The 8846-nt window shown below is 40.9% G+C and overlaps 1 long non-coding RNA gene across 1 annotated transcript in view; it reads right to left on the bottom strand.

Moving 5' to 3' along the window:
- Positions 1–455: 455 nt before the first annotated feature.
- LOC144819476 (uncharacterized) overlaps positions 456–8846 on the bottom strand; it is a 309601-nt gene continuing 301210 nt past the window's right edge. Inside the window, exon 3 of the long non-coding RNA XR_013607392.1 lies at positions 456–1176. This is a non-coding gene — a long non-coding RNA (uncharacterized LOC144819476). The remainder of the gene's footprint in view (positions 1177–8846) is intronic.

Raw genomic sequence — 8846 nt, 5'->3', positions numbered from 1 at the left:
CCATACTTGAGTATTCAAATAATTGCCATTTCAATTAACAATTCTCTCTAGTATAAATAAAATGCATAGTGCTGTATCGAGATATATATATATATAAGTATATATATATATATACACATGCAGAAGCACTTCTGTACATTCTGAAAATGGAACTATCAGTATTAGTCAACATTACAAAACTCTAATATTATTCAAATCTATAACAACTATTGATCAAACACATGAGCAGTAACTTTAAACCTTTTTATTACAAAGACACAATTTAGGAACATTACAAAACTACGACAACAACTACATTGACAAGCTAAATCAACAATCATAGAACAAACAAAACAACCAACTTTACTAATTTATAATGTCTTCATCACATTATGATCTGCAGAGTTGTGTAGCTGCACCACCTCAGCCTGCCAAAAAGTATTTGGTATGGCAGTTCTTTGTTTTGAGACCAGCTATCAAAAAAGTCTAATTGTGGGTTCTCATGCATACAGTGTTTTAAAAGAAGTTCCTAAGGCTAGCCTGGGCAGCGTTAGCTTGTGCTGCTGAACTACTGTGCTCTTAATGTGCTTCCACATCTTTTAAACCTGGATACACTGTGCCTTCTCAGGTACTCACTGCTGAACAAGGCAATAATCCTGCTGACCTCAAAGCAAAATTGTGCTGCTTATGTAAGCAGTTAGTTATTTCCTCAGAGACCAGTAGACCACACAGCACAAGCTTGTGCAAGATCACAAATGTCCTCCATGCAATACAAACATTATCATTTCTCCAGTGAATAGTGTTTTCCTTCTCTTTCCCCAGTCATTATTTATTGTTTTTTTCAAAAGTGAACAAGAATTTGTTTTCTCCTCCATATATTTTCTCACATGGTCTGTTTTCCATTTTCCTCCTAAAAAAATTGAAAATAACTGAAACATATAAAAGTCACATAGTAGTAAAGAAATCATAACATTCATGCTTTACTATATTCTGTAAAGAAAATCAATAGAGTCCAATCAAAGAATTTTGCTGATACTCCAATAAAGTGATTTTCAAAGTATTTTCTTCTTTATTTCTTCACAAATCAAATGCAGTCGCTGTACACAACTCTTCACATCATTTCCTTAACTTGTATTTCATTGCTTCATTGCCAACACGTGTTTCGTCCGGCTAATAAGCCCAAGGACTTCGTCAGGGCTAGAAACAAGTGACATTTTACACTTGATTAGACATCAATATTATACATCATACTGAATAATTGCTGAATCAACATGAGGTATACATTGTTATCTCACATGTTAACACGGGGAAAGATATATCATAAATTGATACCAGTTCTAGAAATAGTAATATTAGCACTCAAACATATAATAAGGCTAGAGTATATATACAGTGAGGTTCATGAAAACATTAGGGCTTCTATTAACACATTCCATTTTCTTTGTTTTAAAAACACTGTTTTCTTTACATACAAGCACATAGAGTTGGAACACTTCATTTTCCTATAGAATCAGCAAACTTTGCCCACAGCTCTCTGCATTATAATGTGTACCTCTCAAATGTTATAATATATTGACACATCCCCAAACAGCTTTTCACTCTGTAAACTTGGTGTAGGATAAGATTACCAACACTAATACACTTACTGACACTTCACAATTAAGTTTATAAAATATATTATTACATTTCTGAACTTGAAGTTCTTTCTTTAATACAGATGAAGACACCAGTTCCACACAAATTCGCCTCTCCTGAGCACTACTCAAACAGACTTCCTTCTCCTCCAAAACACCAAGAGAAAACCAAGTTTTCTCTGATTTTGCAAACAATAACATCACAGCATGTAATAAGATTGGTAACTCTTGGTTGAGATTTTGCCCTTTTTTAACTTATTCCCTTATGATTCCCCACGACTCTTGTGGAATAGTAAAAACACTTTGCCACAGGCTCAGCAATGTTCCATTCTGGACGCGCTAATGTTTTACGAGATTGCACAAACTTCATGCACCAAGACTCCCTCCCTGAAGCTTGCCCTCTACTCTCACAAGATAATTGTAAAGAAATAGTGGTATATAGGAATCACTAGTCTCTCCACTAAAAATCCTCTTTTGGATAATGGATGTGTATACTGGAGTATGAGGAGGGACTACTCTCTGCTTCCAAAACTCTCAGATAATAACTATGCATAGTAGGGCATGTGCAGGGACTGGCCTCTCCATTGAGACCCCTGTCTTGCAAAATGAGTGTCCAAAGTAGGGTGTGCCATGGGACTGGCCTCTCCTACAGACCTCTCTCTCAGATGACAGGTATTCAAATTCAAATTCAAATTCAAAAAGCTTTATTCGAAATTCATATTTGAAATCATAAAAGCATACATTTAAAAGGTTGATAGCACATAAGATACAGCGTGAACGAAGAACAAGGTTTGTACATGCACCATCATTAAAATCTAGTAATACCAAGAATGTTGTTAAAAAGAATCTAAAATGCAGTCAATTTACAAAGTTCATCACATTGAGTTCCTGAACTTAATCAATAGTTTTAAAAAACTCGATACAGCTTGTAAGACAGTGGCATTTTCTAACTGTTGCAGTCTGATGAAGGCAGCTCTACATGTACGGTAGCCCCATGCCTTTAAGATTGGTTTCAGTAAGGCCGCCCTGGGAGCTGAATAAAATTTACAGAAAAGGATGCAATGTATGTTTCATTGGGCGGAGATTTCATCGCATGGGCAGGTGAGTTTCTCCCTTGACCAAATGTTACAGACTGGAAAGGTAATTAAACGAAAGAAAGTACCAAACCTAAAACAGGTCAGTAACATTCTAGAGTAACAGTTAAAATCGCTTGTAAGGTACAGTTGAGGTCCTTTATTGACGGTGATTAGCTGGTATCCAAGACTGAGTTTTCAGTTTTTTCCTTATCCCATCTGTTATTGGCTAAGTATTCCAGAGCTGTTTTTTTCAAATAATTTCTTGCTACCATCTCCATACTGGAAGGTTTCAGTCATCAGGTTTTTAACGTATGACAGCCATTTAATGTTGCTAACACCATCTAGGATCAAACAGTCGGATATTAAATTACGGTTTAAGGAGGTCTCCGGCGTAACCCACACCTTGTGCCATAATAGTATGGGCGCAATTTTTATGGCGTCTAAGATGTACGATAGGCCCAGTTCAATGTGTGTAGGTAGGTTGCTGAAGATTTGGGGACCCCAAGCAGGTATCTGAGATACTGATTCTCAGTTAGTTGAATCGACGATGAATTATCGATTCCCCAGATACCTGCCCCATATACTGCAGTGGAAATGCATTTAGCCTTATAGATTATGGTCAGTTCCTTCACGGGTCTATCTCCTACTTTAGCCGCAAAGTTGTTCAGGGCGCCTACAGCACGCGAGAACGCTAAGTTTCTTGCTCTCATGGCGGTGTGCCAGTTACCTCTCCTATCAAAATTTATTCCTAGGTAGGAGAAGTGGTCGGTGGTCTCAATCCTCCTACCCTCAAGGAATATTGAGCAGGGTACTTTTTGTTAGGACCATTTACAGAGGCCATAGTAAAAGTTTTCGTGATGTTTATACTTAGGCCCTTATCTTGCATATAGTTTGAGAACTTCAGTACGGCCCTCTGTAGGCCTACCTTGGTTCGAGACATGATGGCAGCGTCGTCTGCATAGAGAAGTATTGGCACCGGCTGCCCGCTGATCGCTGGATAATCGAACTGTGACTCTTTTAGGTAGTTGCCTATGGAATTTATGTATAGGGTGAATAGTAGGGGTGCTAATATGCACCCCTGTCTCACACCCCTCCTAATAGGGAACTTGTCTGAGCATTCTCCGTGAGTGCCGTACCTTACCCTGGCTCCTGCGTCCCTGTATAATTCCTTGATGAAGGTAAGGATTTGGTCATCTATGCCCAAATCAGAGAGTGTAGACCACAAGTTATTGTGGTCCACGCAGTTGAAGTCTGAACTCAAGTCGACAAAAGTAATGTAAAGGTTACCCTTCTTGGCTTGAGTATACTTTGATATGACCAGGGCCAGATTTAATCCCTGTTCAACTCTGCCTTTTCCAGTTCTGAATCCGTACTCGAGGCCGGAAATAATGTCACCCTCCTCCGCCCAACTTTGTATTCGATTTAAAATTATGCGGCCTGCTACCTTCATTAAGGCATCGAGGAGGGAAATTGGCCGATAGCAAATAGGGTCGTTCCTATCTCCTTTTTTGAAGATAGGAACGACTATTGCTACGGTCCAGGTAGATATAAAACTATGGGAGTTTGAACTATTCAGGACATTGACTAACATGGGGCCCAGAGATCAATTTTAGTTTTAAAAACATCTATTGGAACCCCGTCCGGGCCCGGGGCTTTACCTGAGGGACTTTGTTTAATTGCAGCAGTGACCTCTTCGCAGGTAAAGGTGATGCCCAGGGGGAATACATCCGCAGTGGGGGTATCATAGTCCTCAGCTGATGATGCTAAAGTGGAGGATACAGGGACGGGGGGATTTGCTTTATCATAAAGACCTTTGAAGTGCTTTACCTAGGATTTGCCATTGATGGCGATATCTAATGTGTCTGTCTGCTTATTCTGCAAGTGAGGAGCATTGACAGCCTTCCAGAAGGCGGTCATATCCCGGTTTTTTGAGCCATTAACCAAGGCTGACCATGCATCAGATTTCAGGGATTGTTTCCTAGTTTTGACTACCCTAGTGTATAACTTTCTGGCTAGGCGGATCTCGTTCTCGGATCTCGGAGATGTACACAGTGCCTTTATTAAAGCTTTAAGTGCTTTAGCGCAGGTGTTATCAAACCAGCCGTTTAGTCGGTTAGGTGCGGAGCGGTATTCCCTAGTCAGGAGCTTTTTTATTTCTATTTGGATTTTTAGGAAGGAGCCCAGAACTTTTGCAGGGGTTTCTGTAAGAGACAGACAGGTGTAGATTTCTTCCCTGGTATTCACTAATAAGTTTGATAATAGTTTCACTGGATCCACCTTATTCCATTTAATGGAATAACCGTTTTTGCGTCCTAAGTTGATTTCTGCTTGATATAAAAAAAATTCCCCCCGGGCCTGTGCTTGCCCCTCTAGTTTTATAGAAAAGGAGATTGGGTAATGATCTCCGTAAATGGCATCCAATGTTTCCCAGGAGGTCACTATCCGGGCATGAGTTTTTGATAGAAGAGTAAGATCTATTGTAGAGTTACACCCCCTCCCATGGAATGTTGGCTGAAATTGAGCATTTGGGGTGCATAGCTCGTTAATATAAGATATTCATAGTAGGGTGTAGCAAACTCTCCTTTGAGACCTCTCTTTAAGATGATGGGTGTACATAGTAGTGAATGGGGAGGGACTGCCCTCTCCTCTCAGACCTCTCTCTGAGATGACAGGTGTGCAAAGTAATGAGTGAAGAGGGACAGCCCTCTTCTTCCGGACTCTCTCTGATTAAGGGTGTGCATGGTAAGGTGTGTGGAGAGAGACTGGCCTCTCCGCTGAGACTCTCTCTCAGATGACGAGTGTGCGTAGTGGGGTTTGCAGATGGACTGGCCTCTCCTTTTAGAGCACTATCTCAGATAACAGGTGTGTGTTGCAGTGTCTGTAGAATAACAGGCCTGTCTTTTCACATCTCTCTCACAAATGACAGGTGTACATAGTAGTGCATGGGGAGGAACTGGCCTTTCCTATCAGATCTCTCACTTAGATGACAAGTGTGCATGGTAGAGTGTGTGGACAGAGACTGGCCTCTCCACAGAAACCCCTCTCTGACAGATGTGCATAGAACTGTGTGGAAAATGATAGGCCTGTCCTTTAGACCCCTCTCTCAGATGATGGCTATGCATAGTAGGGTTTTTTCCGAGAGACTGACCTCTGCGCTGACACCTCTCTCTCAGATGGCGGGTGCGTGTAGTAGTGAGTAGAGAGGGACTGTCCTCCCTGCTAACACCCCTCTTTCTGATAATAGGTGTGCAAAGTACGGTGTGGGAAGAGACTGTACTCTACTCACAACTATTACCAAGCTTATGGGTGTAAATAGTACACACTCATGACATGGTCAGTGACATCATGAGTGATGTCACTGACCATGTCATGAGTGATGTAATATGTGACGTCATCAGCAGTGCATTGCGGTCGCGCGAGTTATAGATAGCTGAACTAACTATAACGGGGGAATTTCAATGGTTTTGTATGAGTGAAATGTCCAGCTAACTATAACGTGTGTGAAACCTATGGTTTTTTCTGTGAATTTCTAAGGTTTTTTAAATGCTAATTCCTAACTATAACGTATGTGAAACCTATGGTTTTTTCTGTGAATTTGCAAGGTTTTTTAAATACTAATTCCTAACTATAACGTGTGTGAAACCTATGGTTTTTTCTGTGAATTTGCAAGGTTTTTTAAATGCTAATTCCTAACTATAACGTGTGTGAAACCTATGGTTTTCTCAGTGAATTTGTAAGGTTTTTTAAACCCTAATTTCTAACTATATCTGGTCTGAAACATATGTTTTTTTAGAGAATTTCTAAAGTTTTTACCATGCTCATTACTGTATCAATTTTATATTTTTTATATATTTATTTTTCACAAACTGTCGTTGTATATTATAATAGATTGACTGTATCCAGTAATATGCAATGGCACAGCTAATTTTTATGATTTGGTTAAAGTTCAACAATATAGTCTACATCTTCAATCAACAATAAACACTCAAATTTGTTATTTACTTTTTTTTCTGATTTTTTTTAAACGTGCACGCACATGCAAATTTTTCTTTAAAAAAAAGTTTTTGTTTGCCCTGTGGAGTCCTTTAGGGACCCCATGAGAAAGCCTATGGGGTCAGGGAGTCTCTACCCTGCCTCTTTTTCACGTTCTCCACTTTTGTTTTTGACTGACTTCTGCCTTGAGGGTACGCGCCACGTGCGTGCACCTTGCAATTTTTTTTTTTTTTTTTTTACTTATTTTTTTGCCTTTTTGGGTCCTTCAGGGTCCCCCTGAGAAAGCCTAAGGGGTCAGGGAGTCTTTACCCTGCCTCCTTTTCACGTTCTCCAGTATTGTTTTTGAGTGACTTCTTCCTCGTGGGTGTGCACCACGTGCGCGCACCTCGCGATTTGTTTTTAAAAATATATTTTTTTTTGGCCTTTTGGGGTCCTTCAGGGATGCCCTGAGAAAGCCTAGGGGTCAGGGAGTCTCTACCCTGCCTCCTTTTCACGTTCTCCACTATTGTTTTTGAGTGACTTCTGCCTTGTGGGTGCGCGCCACGTGCGCGCACCTTGCGATTTGTTTCTTTAAAAAAAATGGGTTTTTTTGACCATCGGAGTCTCTCAGGGACCCCCTGAGAAAGCGTAGGGGGTCAGGGAGTCTCTTCCTTGCCTTCTTTTCACGTTTTGAAACTTTTTCGAAAATTGGACAAAACGCCATTTTGAAGCGACGGTTGCGCACCGTGCGTGCATGCGTGCGGTGCGCGCACGGAAAGTGGTGTGACTTGAAAACAACACTTTTGATTGGTTCATAGCAGTTTCTGTTCTAGAATCTTCATACACCCCACCCCCTTCCATCACTATCTCTTTTACTTTGTTGGGAGAAGGACTTGCACAGACATCCTGCTGCAATCCTATTCCAACATGGCCCAACAGCAGTCTTCTTCGGATAGTGAGGTTGAAACCTTTGTTGTAGAGCCTCCAAAGGACAAGAAGAAACTGTCTTTCATTTGGCAATTTTTTACATTCCCGGAGGGGTAAAAAAAAGTAAACGCACCCAAAGTGACCTGTGTCATCTGCGGCACTGTTTTATCTAGAGTAGACCCCAAAAAGACGTACTCCTTTAGCATCCATACAATGGTAAGGCATGTGAAAAACGTGCATCCAATCAATTATGCACGTGCAGCAACTAGAGCTGTGGCCTGGGAGCTTCCACCTGCTGGCCCGAGCACCTCTTCGGCAGTACAATCGCCATCTACAAGACAACTGGACCTCCGTCCAAATTTTGCCAAAGTTCATATTTCTTGTAATGAGTGCAATGAAATTATATGTTTCGGAGAGCAAAGTGTGGACTTGATCGACATCAGGATCTCACAGCACGTATGCAGCCGCACATAATTTTTTTCATTTTTTACTTTTGTTCCAGTTGAACAATTTTTTGTTACCTGTTTACTGTTTTTGTTTGAAGAAAAATCCCATAAAAATATAAAATGGTTAAAAAACTAAAAACAAAACAAAACAAAAAAGACAAAAAAAACTGTTATTTTCAGAACTAACCTCCCTTCTCAAAGAGCTATATCTTTTATATACTGTGTCATACTTTTTTAAATGAAAGTGTAGTGTATAAATGAATGACTGAAATGACTGAGTGAAAAGGAGGAAAGGACTGATGGAATGAGTGAGGGAAGGGTAGTATGGTGAGTGAGAAAAGGGGAGTCAAAGAGTGACTGAAACAAGGGGACTAAGGGTAGGGGAGTGAGGTAAGTGGAGAGAAAGAGCAAGGGAAGGGCAGTAAGGAAAGAAAAGTGAGAGACGAGGAGTGAGAAAAGGGGAGCATGGAACAGAGACAGAGAAGGGGAGCAAGAGATGGAAAGGGAGAAGTAGAGCAGAGTGAAGGGAGTGAAGGTAAGAGAAGTGGAGTCACAGTGAGGGAAGGGGTATGAGGGTGAGGGAAGGGGAGTAATGGAAAGTGAGAGATGGGGAGTGATGGAGAGAAAAGTGGAGTGAGGGGATGGAGGAACTTAGAAAAGGGGAGTGAGACAAGGGGAGTAAAGAATAGAGTCACAGAAGGAGAGCGAGGGGGAGTGAGGAAAAGGGAACGGGAAAGTGAAAGCGTAAAAAATACAGACAGGAGGAAGTGGAGTGGGGAAGGGTAGTGACGGTGAGTGAAGTGCAGTGACAC

The sequence above is a fragment of the Lissotriton helveticus genome, chromosome 2_1 (assembly GCF_964261635.1).
Source record: "Lissotriton helveticus chromosome 2_1, aLisHel1.1, whole genome shotgun sequence".
NCBI classification, from domain to species: domain Eukaryota; kingdom Metazoa; phylum Chordata; class Amphibia; order Caudata; family Salamandridae; genus Lissotriton; species Lissotriton helveticus.
Note: the sequence above shows the minus strand (reverse complement) of the source record. Positions and strands in the feature narration are given on the sequence as shown.